Source organism: Oryctolagus cuniculus, chromosome 12, assembly GCF_964237555.1.
Source record: "Oryctolagus cuniculus chromosome 12, mOryCun1.1, whole genome shotgun sequence".
Taxonomy (NCBI): domain Eukaryota; kingdom Metazoa; phylum Chordata; class Mammalia; order Lagomorpha; family Leporidae; genus Oryctolagus; species Oryctolagus cuniculus.
Window position 1 is genome coordinate 21,784,865 of NC_091443.1, and position 18,561 is coordinate 21,803,425.

At 49.5% G+C, this 18,561-nt stretch overlaps 1 protein-coding gene and 1 long non-coding RNA gene across 4 annotated transcripts in view; one reads left to right on the plus strand and one right to left on the minus strand.

Moving 5' to 3' along the window:
* Positions 1–18,561, minus strand: part of SAMD4A (sterile alpha motif domain containing 4A) — a 228,665-nt gene that overhangs the window by 101,051 nt on the left and 109,053 nt on the right. The window contains exon 1 of one of the 3 annotated variants that reach the window (XM_051822873.2): positions 1,091–1,229. The exons of the other annotated variants lie outside the window; for them this stretch is intronic. The gene's annotated coding sequence lies outside the window, so the exon portion shown is untranslated. Of the gene's footprint in view, positions 1–1,090; positions 1,230–18,561 lie in introns of those variants that run through there. 3 annotated transcript variants of the gene reach the window in all.
* On the plus strand, positions 13,982–15,351 carry LOC138844612 (uncharacterized). Its single transcript, XR_011380702.1, has 4 exons — positions 13,982–14,245; positions 14,411–14,542; positions 14,677–14,887; positions 15,125–15,351. It is a non-coding gene; the product is annotated as an uncharacterized lncRNA (long non-coding RNA).

An 18,561-nucleotide genomic window follows, 5' to 3' on the forward strand; every position in this document is an offset into this window, starting at 1 on the left:
CTGGGTAGTTCACCTCACTCCTCCACTCTTTGGTGTCCCTGACTGCAAAATGGGAAGCCTCCTAAGATTGCTGTGATGTTTGATTTATCTCATCTTCATAAAGCAAGAGCCTGTGGGCTTTGCCTACAGCACAGGCTACACAATTCTCGGAACTAGGACAATGCTCCACGGCAAGCGCTCTTCCTGGCGGAGGAAAGGTGAGGTGAGGGGGTGGGGGGGTGGGATGGGCAAGAGGCACAGGTCCAGAAAGCATGGAGGAGCACACCTGGAAACCTGTTAGAAATGCAAATTATTGAAGCTCCTCTTAGATCCACTAAGTCGGAAACTCTGTGTTTAGCAAGTCTTCCAGGTGATTCAAATCCAGCCTGATACTTGGGAACTATGGGTAGAGAGAACCCAGAAATCATGGTCTCCAATTTCCAGTGCCAACCGGTGAGGCTGATGTGAAACTGGGTGAAGAAAAATTATTTCTTAGCAGAAGAAGGGCTAGGAAGAACCCATTCCAAGGGTGGCAAGGACCCGTTTTTTAAAAGGAAGTTGTTGGGTTAAAGAAAAACAAACCAACTCTATAAGTATTTCTAGGACAGGGCTGATCTCCTGAGTTGCCTACTCATGGCAATCTGGTCAGTTAAACGGGGTAACAGATCCTCATAGGGGAGCCATGGCTTAGGCCCATTTGGGTTTTAAGAACAATAAAGTTTGGGCCTGGTGTTGTGGTGTAGCGAGTAAAGCCGCTGCCTGCAGTGCCGGCATCCCATATGGGTGCCAGTTCGAGTCCCGGCTGCTCCACTTCGGATCCAGCTCTCTGCTGTGGCCTCTCTCTCTCTCTCTGTCCCTGCCTCTCTGTAACTCTGCCTTTTAAATAAGTAAGTACATAAATAAATAAATAAAATCTTTTAAAAAAAAATCGAGTTCGCCCAAGCTGGGATGGCTAAGGACAAAATGAAGATGAATTTCCGAATCAAAGAGCCTGCACCATAGACTCCCACCCCCACAAACCACCCCTCCACCTTCCCTGGGGCGCTGAGTGGGGGTCGGCAGGAAGCCTGGAGGACCCTGCCCCTCCTGCCCCTCGGAGGAAGGCCATTACCTCTAAACGGGTGCTCCAGAGAGTCGGCCGGTGAAGGAGGAGCAACTCACTGGTCTGACCGTGAACCAGGAGACACGCAGCAACAGGAGTGAAATTCTCTTGATTCGAGGACCATAATATTTTGCTGAGTTTGAGGGAGAGGGCGCAGACGCTATCTAGGTTATATGGAGCTGAACACATTACAGTTGAACCAGATGTTACGTGAAAAACGCGTGCGTGGATGGAATGATCACATAAGGGATTGCTCCATCTCCTCCCTCTCCACGTCACCCTCCTCCTTTTCTCCCCTCCTCTGGTGTCCACTGGGCATGCACATCATTATTGAGTGTCTGGTGGGCATTGTGATGTCAGAGGGAGGTGCCTGAGCAGGGACCAGCAGCCCAGTCCTGTTCAGGGACACACGGCTCATGCTTCCACCTGTACACCTGACAACGTCTTTCATCTCAAACAGCTCCTGTAGCTTTTACTGACCCTCCCCAGAACCATTATGGCACTTAGGGGAAACCAAGGCATGGAGAAACTCATCCAAGGTCACGCAGCAATATCCTGGCACCACCACGCACAGCGCCAGGGCTCCCTGACCACTTGTCCACACCAGCCAAGCTGCCCTTTATAGAAAGTTTCCACACACCTTCTATTCCTAACCGGATCACACGCATCACCCAAGCATGTGCTCCCGCAGCTCCGGCCGACCGTGCCACAGACTTAGTAACATGCCCCATTTAGGGCCATGAGCACAATGTGTTTGCACTGCGAATGAATGAACTCAATTCTAGACATCCTTGTGGGGCTGCTGTTTGGTCGTGATGACAAACTCGGTTCACTGATCAGGGCCTTAGACATCAAGAAAGCCAGTTTTGATTCTTTAAGATACAGCAGCAGCTTGACCTCCCTGGCTTTCCCCAAGATGCCAAGTTTGGGACTAGGAAGGATTCTTTGTTCATAACTACTTCTGATGAGGGGAAAGGAGCCAGCTTATTTTGTTTTTATTTTGCAAGCTGACATTTATAGTGACAGTGCTGAAGAAACGGAAGAGAACCTAAAATATGGCATTCATCCCTCCATACACACAGAATTTTCAGTCATCGGTCTTGACCTTGGGACCTCAAATAGAGATTTGGAGGAAGAGGAAGAAGCCCCTTTGGAATCAGTTGGGAAGGTGAAGGTGAAGAGCGATACATAACCTTTAGCCTGCTCTGCTGATCACGGGCTGGATTCCAGTGCCTAAATAAAGCCCAGAAACACACATATTAGAAGAACGGGTTCGTTTAGGAAGCAACCGATGAGCCAGGACAGGGGACATTCCCGAGCCAATAAGGTGACTTGGTTCCTCATGCGATACAAGCACCTTGCAACTGTGCAGTAAGTAAAATAAAGTTCATTGTAAAAGAGCCCCCAGGTCCCCCCATGGTCTGCCTTTGCTGCCGCCTCATGTGACCGGCCTCCCGATTTAGCGCGTAACCAACTCCCAATGACCTGTAATAACACTATTCCCAAATTAGAGCTCTCAATTTGACTTGGCTTCGGTCCCTCCCTCCAAGCAAAATAAAGCATCCGTTTTCTTCTTTTCACATTCATAATACTCTCCTTTTTCAGTTGCCAACTGAAACCCTGCCCCAGTCAGATGGAGCCCTTCCTCTGTTTTTTTTCCCCCACCCTGGTTAGCCAAAGAGCTTGGTGGAAAAACACCAAGAGACAAAAACAAAAACAAAATCAGCCGAAAATTCCAAGTAAGTGACATTCCGCTGGAGAAGCTATGATTCACATGCAAATAAAAATCTCCCTGAATTCGCTTGTTCTATGACGTAAGCCCCTGGCTTGGACATAAAAAAGGGCAGAATGAAATCACCCACAATTAAATTCACTCCAGAATACTGGAACACTCTGGCTAGACCTTCCCAACTAATGATAAGAAAATCCCCACTGTAACAGAAGGAACCTAATTGGGCAGGAGCCCGGGTATCCCCAGCTTGGCTGAGATTCACTCCCAAACTCCCAGATCCAGTGTTCTCCACCCTCACCAACACCCTCACCTGGACTGGGCATCACCTACAAAGCCGTGCAGCTCAGTCTCCAAGGGACAGACCTCTGCAGCAGTGGGCAGGAGGGAATGCTGCTGAGGTACCTGGCCTCACCACCCCGCCCCCAGGATGCTAGAATGCAAGGAGCCTTCTATGGAGCTCTGGACACACCTCCCCAAGACTACACAGAACTTCCTCCCAGCATCATCTGCCTTGATCTCCAGCCCCTGACTGGTCCATAACCTCCATCCCCTTTCCCCAAGACACAATAGCAGATCTGCCGCTACTTTTTTCTTTGAGCTGCCACCTGCAGAGTGCCTACCGCATCTACCACCAACCACGGAATACCTGAGACAGAAGGCGCCTCAGAGACTTCGTGGGCTTCCCTGTACCTGTTGTGAGCAATCCCCACGACACGATTCCTCCTTGAGCTACTCCCAGCCACAGTGAAAGAGGAAACCCTTCTGCCATCAAGGAGACCACCATCAGCCTCTCTGCAGCTTCCTCCCACTCAGCTAAGGCCAGTTTTTCCTGTAACCACAAAGACGAAATCTACAAATACTCATGGAGCAATAGTCACAGTGGCCACAAGGTGGAGGCAACCCACGTGTCCATCAACAGAGGAACGGATGGATAAACAAGCTGTGGAATGTTACTCAGCCTTCACAAGGCAGGTGACTCTGACACACACAACAACACGGATCCTCAAGAACTTTGCGCTAACCAATTAAGCCAGACACCAAAGGAGAAGTGCTGAATAATCCCACTTCCAGGAGGCACTGGAGTAGTCCAGTTCACACCGACTGTGACTGCCAGGACTGGGCGCATGGAAAAGTGAGAGTTACTATTTAATGGGCACAGAGTTTCTGCTTGGGATCATGAAAAAGTTCCAGAAATGGGTAATGGTGATAATTGTACAATGCTATGATTGGAATTAATGCCACTTAAAAATGGATACAATACATATTTAACCACAATCAAAAAAACACAGAAAAATAAGTCTTCTGTCCCATTCACAAAACAGCCACTCCACTAAATCTTCTTTTTCAGGCCTAAAAATCCCATTCTTTTCTGATCATCTCCATGTGATGTGATTTCTAGGTCCACATAGCCTCCTGGCTAACGCCCTCCAGGGAAACCTGCTCTGCCTATGAAGACCTGGTCCCCAGAACTGAACAGGGGACCATTTCTGGCTGTCTCGCCACAGGATTCAGCTCTAAGCCACCCAGCTGGACCCCCAGGCCAAGAGCAGCATAGAACGTGCCTTCCCATCTACCTGCTTTGGTTACCAGGGCACAGGTCCAGTCAGATAGAAAAAAAAAAAAAAAAAAAAAAAAAAAAAAAAAAAAAAACCTGCCCCTCACCTCCAGCACCCCTGCTGCACTTTCCCCACCCACCTACATTTCCCAGACAGCTGTGGGCAGCTGCAGCTGGAAGCGAAACCAGCAATGGCAACAGTGGGGAAGGGGCGGCCTCTCAGCTGAGGCCACCCTGGCCTTCCCAGAGATTACACCACTTCTCGTGGGTGTCTGGCACATGGCAACAGGCAGCACTCAGGGACTGCTCTTACCAGCAACCCACCACAAGTCTGGAGCCATCTTTCTGTGCTAAATGTGTACAGCTGCCTGGGCTGAGCCAGTCCTGTTGGACTCAATGCCATGCTCACCCATCTTGGTCCATCTGGGAAAGGTTTGGGAGTTTGAGGCAGGATTGCATTTTAACGTCTGTTGAAACCAAGTGGGCCTGGTTGTTGAGCTCATAGCACCCGTGAGTAATCTACTTCCTGAAACTAAGCCACTCACCCTCTGCAAGGGGTCCTTGGGGTGCAGCTGAAGGGTCACTAACTTGGCAAATATTTCTTGGCACAGGCACGAAGCTTTTCTAGGAAAGCCAGTTCGCTGGCCAAATTCATAACCCTTAACGTAGCACCCTTAAAAGAAGTTAAGTCCTCCCTTCTGGTTGTGCGATTTGTGTCTGGGACAGGGACAGGAGGGTGCGCGTGTGTTAGAATAACCACAGGTAAGTGAAAACCAAACCTAGCTTTAAAAATCTCTACCTTCTTCCTTTTCTTAACTCCAGATTTTCTGTTACTATCTGGGCCAATAATAGGTTGACTTTGGAAAACTTTTACTTGCCAATATTTTGCCTGGAATTTAAAATGATAGGGATCTCCCTTTCCTGTGAGTTTTTTGGCTCAGGGAGTCCATACACTTGATCTTGTATGCCCCAAGACTGTGCCCACCTGGCTGTACCTGGAGACAGGTGTGTGTAATGCTTTAGGCTTAAGTGAACTAGAGAAAGCCTTTTGCCTCGAAGAATAAGCGGTTTCTTTATGGCTGAAACAAACCTTTCTTAATCCTTTCAAAAAGACTCCTGTGCTGTCTTCTCCTCTTTCATGAAACAGGCAATATGGCGGTGGGGGGCGGGGGTGGATCTAAATTCTCCTAGTAAACATACGGAGACAGGTGAGTGGGCTCTGAAGCAGGAGTAGAGCAAGCTGAGATGTGATTCGCGGTGAGGAGTCAGGGGAGGCTGTGAATCTGGCATACAGAGTCATGCTCAATTTCCAACCTTGTCATCAGCAGTCTTCCTCTATCTTTCTCAGAACTCGCCTTTTTCGTAAAGACCTTAGAGACCCCATGAGACTGTTGGGCTTCAGGGATCACCACCTCCCAGGGGGATCTTCTGAGACACAGAATCCCATGACTCTCCCTGAACCCAGGCATGGTTCTTGCTGTGGACTCTGGCTTCCCTCACGAGGATCTGTGCTTATGTCGTCAACCATCCCTGCAAGGTCTATCCCAGGATCAGATCAGGCGCCATGCACCTGCTATGCGATCTCCTTCAGGTGTACCAGGGAAAGAAGCTGATTCCTTGACTCTGAGAGATAATAGTGTTGTGTAGACTTGGTGCTGATGGGACCCAGGTTCTGAGGGTCAGAGTGGCAGCACCCGCTCCAGCCCCTCGAGAACTAGGCAGGGTGCTCCGTGGGTCCAGAGCTGCCTGGGAAGGGCCGCTGGCAATGGAAAGAAGCTATGTGCTGGCTGCAAAGGCCCAGGACTGGCCATCCAGGCAGCGGCAACACTGACACCACTGTTTGTCCTTGTTCATTGTTTCCTTTCTTTCCAGCAGGCCTGCCACTCACCAGGCAGCATCGCTTAACCATAAGTCACTGATGGCCTGCAGGAATTTGGTCTCCAATTGTTTCCTTTTTTTTTCTTTAAAAAAAAACTTATTTTTTTGAAAGTCACAGTTACAGAGAGAGAGAGGGACAGACAGAGACAGAGAGAGATCTTCCATCCACTAATTCACTCCCCAAACTGCTGCCAATGGCTAGGGTTGGGCCAGGTCAAAGCCAGGAGCCTCCTTTAGGTCTCCCACATGGATGCAGGGGCCCAAGCACTTGGGCCATCCTCTGCTGCTTTCCCAGGCCATAGCAGAGATCTGGTTTGGAAGTGAAGCTGCCGGGACTGGAATCAGCACCAATTTGGGATGCCAGTGCCACAGGTGGCGGCCTAACTCACTGTGCCACAAGGTTGGTCCCTCCAATTTTTTCCTTTTAAACTTTAATTTGGTGCCTATTTCTCCTCCAGGACATGATCCTTTTTACTTATTTACTGTAAGGAATGCAGCCATAGACGGAGTGCAAATCTGGAGCGGAGCATCTTGGAGACAGGATTATGTGCTCAGAAACCTTCTGAAGTGCTGTTTGGAACACGCTGGGGTGTGAGCAAGAAAACGCTTAAAATACAGCCCATGAGCGCCCCGTAATCCACGTATGTGGCAGGGTTACTGGGAACAGGAAATGCCAGACTGTGTGGAGGAGCGGCTGACCCAGCGTTTGGTACCCAGATGTGGCGTGTGCTTGTCACGTGGCTGCTGGTGGTGCCAGTGTTCCAGAGTCTCAGGAGAAGCCTCTTGGTGTCTGTGACCCCCTCCTATCCAGGCTCAGCCTGGGAAGCTATGAGGCCACACAGGAGAGAGAACAGAATGAAACAGCAGCGACAGGAGGCCCACGTGGGACTGAGTGAGCTTGGCTACTTCGGTGGCTTTTTGAGTCGTGGGAGTAAGTGTGATTTACAAACTTTCCCCCGCGTCAGCTCATGCCTTGGGGCTCTCCCATGCACGTGGCAGACCCCCTCCCCCACATAACGACCAACACATGCACAGGGCCCCGCGCCACTTCTTAGTTTCTGATTCATAAATATTGATCATAAGGGAAGGCAAAATCTCTTCCCATACATGATTGCATCGCATTTTCAAGGCAAGTGCGAGTGGCAGGCAGTGGAGAAATGGATGCTGACGGGGGTGAAGCGCCAAGTCCAGAGTCCCCCTGTGAATCGAGCATAACTTCTGGTCCCCAGCCTGGCGGGGCTGGTGCCCGCCGTGGGGTCGCTGCCCCGGCTGAGCTAACACTCGCCACAGAAAGGGTCCTCACGGCACGGCCTGACGGTTTCATTTATGTTTTCATGGTTCTTCTTTCAAAGGAATCTAAACCTTGACAGACATTAGAAATTTAATAATGGTTGAAGAGCAAATCCCAGCATGTCTCCAAAGCAATACAGAGTCAGATTCTGAAGGCAAATAAGCTCTTGCTTTCTTCTTCTCTCCCTGGCTCTGCTGGCGGGGTGTGCGGGAACTGGGTGTGTCGGGCAAGGGGAGAGGAGACTCCAGAAGATACCATCATGATTATCTAACAGTAACAGCACTCTCACTGGCAATGGCCTCTGAAAAGACCAGACGCATGAGGTTTCTCTTACTCTACATGGCAACAGGCTTCCAAAGTTAAGAAAAAGAAAATAAATGAAAACACAAACTGTTTCCTTAGCTATCGGGGACACTGGTTTCCTTCTTAAAACTTCAATGTTGTAAACTGAAGAATGCGCTCAAACAAAGCTTTGTGTATCTTGTTTCAACTGAGAGTCATTTCCAATTTTCCAGAAAAGGATTTTTAACCAATGTGGCTAAATTTAAGTAACTTAAGCTCAGTTAATTTCCCCTTGAAAAAACCATATCAGAAAGTAAGCACATAGAAAATAAAAGTCCCAATACTGACATTATAACCCTAAACACACTAGCTCTGGGCACAGTCCAGGAACACACAGCCCAGTTCTCCCAGTCACTGCCTCGAAGTTGACAGCACATGGGCATGTGACAATGGCACAGCACGCACATTAAAAGTGTGTGGTAATTGTCACGGCCCCACTCACCATGCCTGGCCATGTTCATTTTTACTTTCTGGGAAGTAGCTTTTCTTTTCAAACAGAAAACCTGGCAGTGCTAGCCCCACCAGTACCGTTCTTATTCTACAACCACAGGAAGCCTAGAGAGACTTCTATGTAAAGAAATACACGGTGGCGCTGGCGCCGCGGCTCACTAGGCTAATCCTCCGCCTTGCAGCGCCGGCACACCGGGTTCTAGTCCCGGTCGGGGCGCCGGATTCTGTCCTGGTTGCCCCTCTTCCAGGCCAGCTTTCTGCTGTGGCCCGGGAGTGCAGTGGAGGATGGCCCAGGTGCTTGGGCCCTGTACCCCATGGGAGAGCAGGAGAAGCACCCGGCTCCTGCCATCGAATCAGCGCGGTGCGCCAGCCGCAGCGGCCATTGGAGGGTGAACCAACGGCAAAGGAAGTCCTTTCTCTCTGTCTCTCTCTCTCACTGTCCACTCTGCCTGTCAAAAAAATAAAAATAAAAATAAAAATAAAAATAAAAATAAAAAAGAAAGAAATACACAGTGGCTTCAGATAAGCCTGGGAGATCTCCCAGTGGACACAGGAAGGAACGGTGGGAGACGGTGTGTGTATGTGTGTGTGCGTGCACGCGCACATGCATGTGTGCAGGGGGGATGGGTTCCTGTAATCTGAAGATAAGAGAGTGTGGTTCCAGGTGGGATTCTGAACAACACGATCCATTTTCTCTGGACAAATGGATCATTTCACTTCCAAAGTCCTCCGAAACACTATCCCATTGCATCCTATCTTTGGCCCACAGGGATCCTCTAGTCAAATCCTGAAGAACAGCATTACTGCTCGTGACACACTCCGAGGTGGTAAGGGGAAGCAAGCGGAAGGGCTACCATGCAGAAATTGGCAATGCCAAAGGGCTGGGTGCACGGTCGCCTCCCGGCTGCAGACAGCACCTCAGGGACCTAACACAGGCTGTGGGACTGGGAACGTAAGCTCTAGAGCTCCATATGCAAAAGTAAACCCAGACCCCTCCATCACCAGTCACGTCCAAAGAAGGGCACAGGGACAGTGGTTTGTGCATCTAAAGACTTGGCCCTGGCTTCAGGACACTCACTTGGACGGTCCTGTCTGAAGATCTTTACATCTAGGAGCTAAACCCTCCACTCTGGCCCAGGCCTTAGGGTGTCCTCTGAGTCCACTCATTGCCCAGCATCCTGCATCAACTGGAAAGGGAAGGAAGTACTTAAACATTCTTGGTTGCAGATTGGTATTTTTAGCACTTTTAGAAAAGATTAGACTGGCTTCCATATAATTCATTTCTCATAATATTAGCACTTGTGTTTTAAGAGCACGTAGCAAAGAACTATTGTTAGAGAAGACAGGATCAGAATAAAGTGGCTGAGTTATAAGGGATATTACTCATTCTCTGCTTTAGCTGAAAATATCTTCTAAATGTCTAACTTTCCAAATAGCAGTTCCAAAATATTCCTCACCCAATGGATTGCAGACAAGAAAGATTCAGCAAAAAAGTAACTTGAAATATTTGACTTTCCACCCCAATCACCAAGAACTATGGGGAACAACCTTATCTATGGGTTCCCCTATGTCCTGTTATATACAAAACACAAACCCAAGTCAATAAAAAAGCAGTATTTGAACGTCTTCCTTGCTTCCTCCACTTCTACCTGCTGTCTATATTTGGCTAGTTGCTATTTTTAAATCTTACCCAGCACAAGAAGTTTGGGAGGGAGCTGGGTTGTGGCACAATGGGGTAAGTTGCTCCCCTTCCAATCCAGCTCCCTGCTAAGGCACCTGGGAAAGCAGTGGTCCTGCCACCCACGTGGGGGACCCGAATGGAATTCCTGGCTCATGGCTTCAGCCTGGTCTTGCCCCCATTGTTGAGGTCATTGGGGAAATGAACCAGTGGATAAAAGATCTCTTTCTCCCTGTCTCTCTCTCTCTCTCCGTCTTGCTCTGTTACTCTGACTTTTAAATAAATAAGTCTTTTTTTTTTTTCTTAAAAAAAAAAAAAAGGAGTTTGTGAACAAGGTTGGACCAGGAAGAAGGTAACAGAAAAGGGAGGATTATCTAGGGTTTTGATTATCCATTCTCTCCCAGCAGATCCTACACTCTCCCCCGCCCCCTATACACACACACACAGAGTGATGGGCAGGGATGGCCCCAGTACAGCATCTCGGCATTGAGAAAAGCAGCAGAAGCAGCAAGGTTGCCCCGCTTTCCCTCCCCCTCTCCCCTGAGGCAGGTGGGAAGTCTTCATCACAGAGGTGCCTACTCCATGCAGGAAAGGGATGGCCGGCTCCAGGCGACACAGAGCTGCCTGGGCAAACAGGGCCACCCATTTAATCACCACGAAATCATACCCTTGGCCCTCTAATCACACTTCTGTACCACTGCCCTCTCTTCCTTCAACACAAACACACGAGTTTGCCTGTTTCTTTGGGTCTTCATTTCTGAAGGCTTCCACGCCCTCCAACACTTGTACTTCAGTAAATGCCCGGACTTGTCTCCCATTAAAACCTAGCTTTTATTATAGCAGCGTCAGCCATGAACCACGTGATGGGAAAGAAAGGTATTTATTTGCCTCTATGATCGATTGAAAGAAAGAAAGAATGAATGAGAATTGGCTGCAGGACAAAAGAGATGATTGGAAAAGCATTCAGATACGAGCATAAAGCCCAGGAGACAAATTCAGTAGACAAAAATGCCCTTTAAGCACAAGAGTTCCAACATGTGAGAGAATTTTCTCCTTTCTCCAAAGCCAAATATTTGACTGTGCTTTTTAAGACTAATTAAAACAATATTGTGGGACTCAGGCATGCGTGGGTTACAGAGAACAACCCACCCCACAAAACACTTCATTTCTTCAAACAGACACCGAAGCCATGGTGAGGGTTCTGCCAGAGCCTCCAGAGACTTTTGCTTTATTTCATTAATATTCACACATCCACTGGGTAAGAACTGCAGCTTGGAACTCCGATTTCCATTATAAAGCCTGTGAAATGCCAGGCATGAGTCATGGCTTGTGCAGCCTGGGCAGTGCAGGCAGTGCGCTGATCTCCTCCATTACTCGGGCGTGCACGCTGACAGCTTGCAGGAGAAAAGCTGAATGAGTCAGCTGCAGGGCTAAACCACACGAGAATACTACGTGCGTGGAGGAGTTAGGAGGACAGACATTGGGTGTTTGTTGTTGTTATCGTTTTGCTCTCTTTAAATAGGAACATTCATAAAATCCGTCTTCAAAGGCAGCGACAGACAGGCCTATCCCCTTATACGTATGCTAACACACTGGTCAAGTTGGTTACCTAAATACCACAAAGTGTACTGTAGCCGCCAGGATCAATAACAGCCCTTTCAAGGACAGTTCCACAGAACACGGCCTCTTCCTAACGCCTGCTCCTGCTCTGGCTGTCTCCCACGCGCTGACTTCCACAGAGACATAGGAAGTCAGGAGACAGCAAATCAGGTTGCAGAACGAAGGAAACACGCAGCAGAGTTTGGGCAGAACACATGTTCCAAGAGGACCAACAGAGCTGGTGGTGACATGCAGGGATCCCTGGCTTCCGCAGGGCTCCACGGTGGGGATCTCTTCTGCTTCCTGTCTGGTCCCTCCCCTTGCAGCTCTGGAAACCTGAGCCCAAACCTCCTGAGCCCTGCGGTTTCTCAAGCGTTGAACGGGGATGCAGGTCTAGGGCATCGACACCCCGGAGCACCCACTAAGGCAGGAGAGAAGCTAGTGCACTCTGAGCAGCCTCGGGACCTGTTGCCCAGTGGGAATCTTGGAAGTGCAACAGCATCAAATGGCTAACACTTCCCTAGAACTTCGGATCGGATCTGAAGATTGAAATCAGGACCCGAAGGGGATTTGAAAACTGAGCGTAACCGTGAGAAATGGAGATGTCGGGTATGTCCAAGACCTTTTTAAAGCCAGAAGTGAGAGGTCACTTCACGAGGCTGAGGACCAGTGGCTGGCCGCTCTCCTTTCCAACAAGGACCTGCGGCGGCTGCAGGCCCTCCTTTGTCCAGGATCATACTCAGTTGTTCGACATCTGTCCCAGGATTGAGCCACGAGCTGGCTTTTTCTTTTTTTGGATTTGGCCTCCGATGTTTAGGCGCGAGTCAGCACACACAGATGAATAGATTAACTGAACTAATTTAAGGGAGCCCTCCCATGGAAGGATTCTGTGTTAGCCATCTATATTTAGGGAAAAGTTTAAGCCTGTGTCAGACACTTAGGAAGGACTGGGTTTTCAAAACCTTGCAAGGGCTCTCTACCACAAGAGCTTCCTCCCAGCCTACTCACTTGTTCCGAGGAGCTCGGATGTCCCATAGCCATGAAGTGTTAAGATGGCCCAGGGAAGGTGACCTCGTTCAGATGAGGGTGACTCTGGCCTTGCTTTCATAAATGCAGGGAGCACTTACTGTGTTGTTTTCCAGGCTGCAAAATATCCCTCCCAGGCGAAACCTGATACAACTTAATTTGATATGACAACTCTATTGAATTGCTACCAGAAGCAATCATTTTGATTAAATCACAGTTTCTAAGTCTCGTGTTTAGTGGCAAACTAAAGACTCCCCACTGCTGAAACATGGCTTCTTGTGTTCTTCCACTATCGCTTAGTCAGACCTCAGGCCTGGCTAAGGAACAAGTTTAAAGTTTTGCCCTTGAGGAAAAATCTCAGAATAACTCTTGTGCCTTCTTGGTCCCTGGGTAAGCGGCTCTCCATGGCCATGAACTCTCTGCCTATCCCCCTTATTTGAGGGTCGCGTGGGGCATGGCTCCACAGATGCCAAGGGATGCCCCCCATGGTTGCAATGGTAAGAGGGTGGATGGATTTTCTTCCTGTGTTGCCAGCATTAAAAGGCATCTGCAGAAACGCCGACTCCAGCTGTGTCTTCCTGCTGGCGGGGACCACACACCTGTAGGGTAGGAACCAAGCCAGGACCTCCCCGCTCCCAGTGCCAGAAGGGCCTTGAGGGAGCAGAATCGATTATCTTTTGCCTTCTCTTTTGGTCTGCTGACTCTTGGGCATGCTGAAGAGGTCACGTGTTAAACAAGCGGCGTTGGCGTTCTGACTTTAGAGAAGTTTCTAGCCAAAAAGAAGCAACTTAAAGCAGCAGCAAACTCTTGCCTTTCCAGCCCTAAAAATGGAACAAACATCGTCAGCAGCCTCTTTGCTGCCACGGAATAGATTTCCTTCTTAAATAAGACAAACCTCTTGCCAGGCTTCTTGCCCACCTGCAGAGGACCCTGGGCCTTCTTTGCATGAATTTTCTTTCCTGTGGAAATTTTCTTTCCTGTCCTAGGTGGGCATGTCTCTTTGGGTTCCAGCTGGATGTGCACACAGGGCTAGGTCCCCGAGGGAAGAAGTGAATGGATTTTCATCACTCCCCTCACTTGACTGTAAGCGCCCCAAGCCTGGCTTCTTAACGATCCGGAGAGAGGCCACTGGCTCAGACAGAGCCATCAAACACTCCAGAAAGGCTGGAAGAAGCTCCTCCAGGGTGAGGGTCTGAAAGAAGGAGCCAGGCCAGATCCTCGGGCTGAGGTTTGAAGTTTGAGACTAATGGCCCTTACTGTTTACACAGACAGAAGACAGAAATTTGAGCTCTGCTTGGCGCAGCCAATATGACAACCGGGAGAAGAGTTATGCTATTTCTTCTCTGCTTGGCTGGCCCAGGGCCCTGTGGGCTGCAGGGCTGCTGGGACTGGTGTCCCCTGCTAAGGGCCTCAGAGTGCCCTCACCCTGGCCCAGGACACAGGGCCGCCACCACTTCCTCTCTGCTGATGCCCGCGCTTCCTGCTAGCAGGTGAGGGCTCCACAGACTTCCAGAGTTCCTTCTAAGCAGCTGAGAGGTTAAAGGAAAGCAGTCCAGACTTCAAGAACTAAAAGCAGCAGGCAGCCTGCTCTGCTGACTGACACACAACCCGCGGTGAGTACAGGACAGCCATTATTTCCGCCCAGGTCCCGAGCTCGCTTTTATTGTGCGTATTGTTTTCCGACTTTGGAAGCACCAAATAAGGATGACTTTTGGTTCAAGGTAGGAGCCATGACTGTTTATATGACCTCACTCCGTCTTACATAATATATTCAACAGGCCCTTTCAGCGCAAGTGTGAAAGAGCCCAATTCTGCCGCCAGACAAACAGGTGCTATTCCCTCTGAAGCTGGGGTGACATGGCCCTCAGACAGCGGGGGGCAAGCTTCACTCTTAGGCAAGGATGTGATGGGTAAGTGATGGTTTCCAAGCCTGGAACGCAGGCTCTGGAAAAGAGCCACTGGAGAAAGATGCAAACAATGTCTCGAAAGTCCAAATCAGCAAATATTTCTCATTGCTTACAAATGTGCTGCTCTACCTCCCAAGCCTACAAGGTAACCTTTGAGAAAGGGCCTCTGCCAACTCCCTGGAGACCATTCCCGATCTCTTCCGGTGAGCTTCTAACGCAGGTGGAATGCAGCACGGGCCAGCAGGCCACACTCTCAACCACCGAGACCACAGTATTTCCTCCCAGTCTCGCCCAGGGAAGGGCCAGTGCTGCTTTCACTATCCCAGCGCTGCAAACTGACATTTAATGGTAACTGATCTTTATTTATGCACTCCCTTGTTCTTTACACGTATGTAGTCTTAGGAATGAGCCCACATGCCCACAACATTTAAAAGTAATGTCATCCTCTCACAATAACTTGGATGGATTTTTATAAAACCTATAACAGGTCTGGTGCTGTGGTGCAGTAGACTAATCCTCCGCCTGTGGCGTTGGCATCCCATATGGGCACCAGTTCTAGCCCCAGCTGCTCCTCTTCCAATCCAGCTCTCTGCTATGGCCTGGGAAAGCGGTAGAAGATGGCCCAAGTGCTTGAGCCCTGAACCCCCGTGGGAGACCCAGAAGAAGCTCCAGGCTCCTGCCTTCGGATCAGCTCAGCTCCAGCCATTGGGATCACTTGGGGAGTGAACCAGTGGATGGAAGACCTTTCTTCTCTCTCTCCCTCTCACTGTCTGTAACTCTATCTTTCAAACAAATAAATCAACTCTTCAAAACACTGGTGACAGCCTTTACACAGCTCAAGTTGAAAAGCAGATTAAACTCAGTGGTCAAACCCTCAGGCAGGCAGGGTGTCCTCTCAGGGGCCCTGGGAACACTGGCCAGCCCTTACTGAAGTCCCACTGCTTCCCAGCTATAGATGCCATGGGGGTGGGGGACCCCAGTGGCAGGCTCCACATCAGGACTAAGCACAATGCCTACAGATGACTGAAAATAGTCTCCTATGGGACTGGTGTTGTGGCCTAGCAGGTAAGGTCTCTGTCTGCAATGCCAATTCCCTTAGGGGCACCAGTTCCTGTCCTGGATGCTCCACTTCCCATCCAGGTCCCTACTAATGGCCTGGGAAAAGCAGTGGAAGATAGTCCAAGTGCTTGGGCCACTGCCACCCATATGGGAGACCCAGAAGATGCTTCTGGTCCCTGGCTTTGGCCTGGTCCAGCACTGGCCGTTGTGGCCATCTATGGAGCAAACCAGCAGACAGAAGATCTCTCTCTCTCTCTCTCTTTCTCTAACTCTTTCAAATAAATAAATCTTTGAAAAAAAATAAGTCTCCTATGTCATCCCTACTCCCCTCTACCCTAGGACTGGGGAATTTCAAAAAGTTCATGGAAAATGGAGCTAAAGAAACATTTATTTGGGGGAAGAAGTTGTGAAAGCCCACGCAGAACAAGGTCTTCAAAAAGTTCATGGAAAATGAGTGTGATGAAAAAACCATGCATGGATTTCAAAGATTTGGGGGCCAAAATCAACTTATCTTTTAATTCCATTTAGTAGCCTTGTATTCCCTCTGCTCTTAGGGGAGTGCCAATATGGCATGGAAGTAATCGACATGCATCCCAAGGCTCAAAGAAATACAACGTAGAAGCAGAATACCTAACTACAGCCTGAAGGAAAATACAAAATCAGAAAAGGAAGCAGCAGATGGTGGTAATGATGTGACATCTCTTCCACTCCACCCCTCCACATCACCTCCCTCCCACCCTCGGCCCCTCCCTGCAGGTATTTCCTGCTCAGGTCTTGCTGGACCTCTTCCCTGAGGTGTCAGCTCAGGCTTGCATGTTGAACCCAGATGATCTAAGCCTCGATTTCATGGCTGCTGGCAGCGGGTCCATAGCCATGTTCACTGGCACTGAGATGTAGAAACCTACCCTGAGACAGGTCAAGGTCCTGACCTCACACATATTATTGACTGTGGAATTTTTTCAGTCAAGTCTAAGATTCCAGGCCCAGCATTTAAGACCTACCACAGTCTTGCCCCGAGATGCCTCTCCCACCTCTCACCTCCTCACCCCATGCCCGAGTCCAGACGCTGCACTGACTCATGCTACCTCTCCATCTGCAAGAACACTGTCCACCTCCGCTTACAAGGTACTCCCATCCCTTCCTGTCCTTTGAAAAAGGCATTCAAGAAACACACAGCGCTCACTGTGGGCCAGGTGCTGTTCTGGGCACGTTGTACCTCACTTAAAGTCACACCAGCCCCACTTGAAAGGTGGAGAAGCAGAGCTGTAACCTAGCTGGCTCAAGAACCACACAGAGAAGTGGCAAAGCCAGGGGTCCCAGCCCAGATTCTGTGTTCTTCGCAAAGATGACGCTAAGTGGGACCTTCCATTAAGACCTGCAGGTCTCACTTGTGGCTGAGACTAATTTCTCCCGCCTCTCAGGCTCCATAGCCCCTTGGCTGGTGGCGTCTCTCTCGTGGCCTCACCACTTTCCATCTAACTTTCAAGGTATTTATGGGTGCTTCATCTTCCCTGGTGGGCGGCAAGCTCCTTGAGGACAGAATCCACGGCTGACTCTGAAGTAGGTCCCCAGGGCTCACTCCCAAGCCCTGCACATGCCCCACCTGCCCCAGGGGTGCCTGTCAATATCTGTCAGGGGAAGCAAAAACTGAGGCCGGAAGGGGGCATCTACTCAGCTAGAGGACTCCTGCTGGAGTGAGGGTGCACTTCATTCTTTGTCGTCTCTCTGCAGTTGTAATTTTTCATGTTTACTTTAGTTGTTGTGGTAGCAATTTCAGGTGCTCTGGGTAAGGAATACAGGTAACCTCCAAGATTAAACCTACACCTTGGGAGCATGAGAGGCAACAGCAGTCAAGCTCCCCTCTGTTCTTCCATGTCCACGGGCCACCTGTGGAGGTAGCGGTTATGATAGTGACAACTAGCATCAATTATAAAACACGAGGCACTTTACATCTGGCAATCCTTTCAACAACCCTGTAAGCTAGGTCTTTTCACCCTTCCTTTACATATAGGAACTGTGAGGCAGGAAAGGGAAGTCCATTGGCCAAGGTCCCAAGCTGTGCAACTCACTGCCACACCCAGGGATGGTCTGGCTCCACCCACTGCCCCAGCACAGCCTTTCACGGCCTTGAAGTCACCTGCATCCATTCATTCTACTTACTGAATTCTCAGTGTGGCTTGGCCTTTTCAGTGAAAAGCTGTGAACAGTAAGCTACTTTCGCACTGCTCAGAGAACCCTGAATGACTAAGGACTGGACGGGGATCACAAGAATGTACCAGAAGTTTACAAGAGGGTGGGGGAGGCGGGATGGGGCCAGACGGACTTATTCGGAGTCCAACAGGCAGAGAGAGAACTCAATGTTCTGTTTAGAAGAACGAGTAAATCACTCTTCATTAATCTGTAGGGTTGTCCTGGATGAGCCACAACAAACATTCAATGCATTCGCGACATGGCCACAAAAGCATTAGTGGTGTGGGTGTAAACGTTTTTTTCTCTACATCGGAAGAGCGTGGCTTTTCACCCCCTGCGGTGGGGGGGAGAAGGGAATCCCTCAAAAAGCAGCACACACTCGCACATGACTCAGCTCTGACTCACTGGGTCTAGAATATTACTCGACTTACTCTAGGGCTCCGGGTGCAAAGTGTTCTCTATATACTAGCTAAATCATCTTCTTTGCTCCCACACAGTATATCATTATTTTTTTGAAAGGCAGAGAAACAGATAGGCAGACAGATAGAGATCACCTCTATGTACTGATTCACTCCCCAAATGCCTGCAACAGCTGGGACTGAACCAAGTTGAAATCAAGAGCCAAGAACTCAATCAAGGTCTCCCATGTGGGTAGCAGGGACCCAAATACTTGAGCCATCACCTGCTGCCTCCCAGGGTGCACATGAGCAGGAAGCTGGCATCAGGAGTGGACCTGGAACTCAAATTCAGGCACTCAGGTATGGGATGTTGAT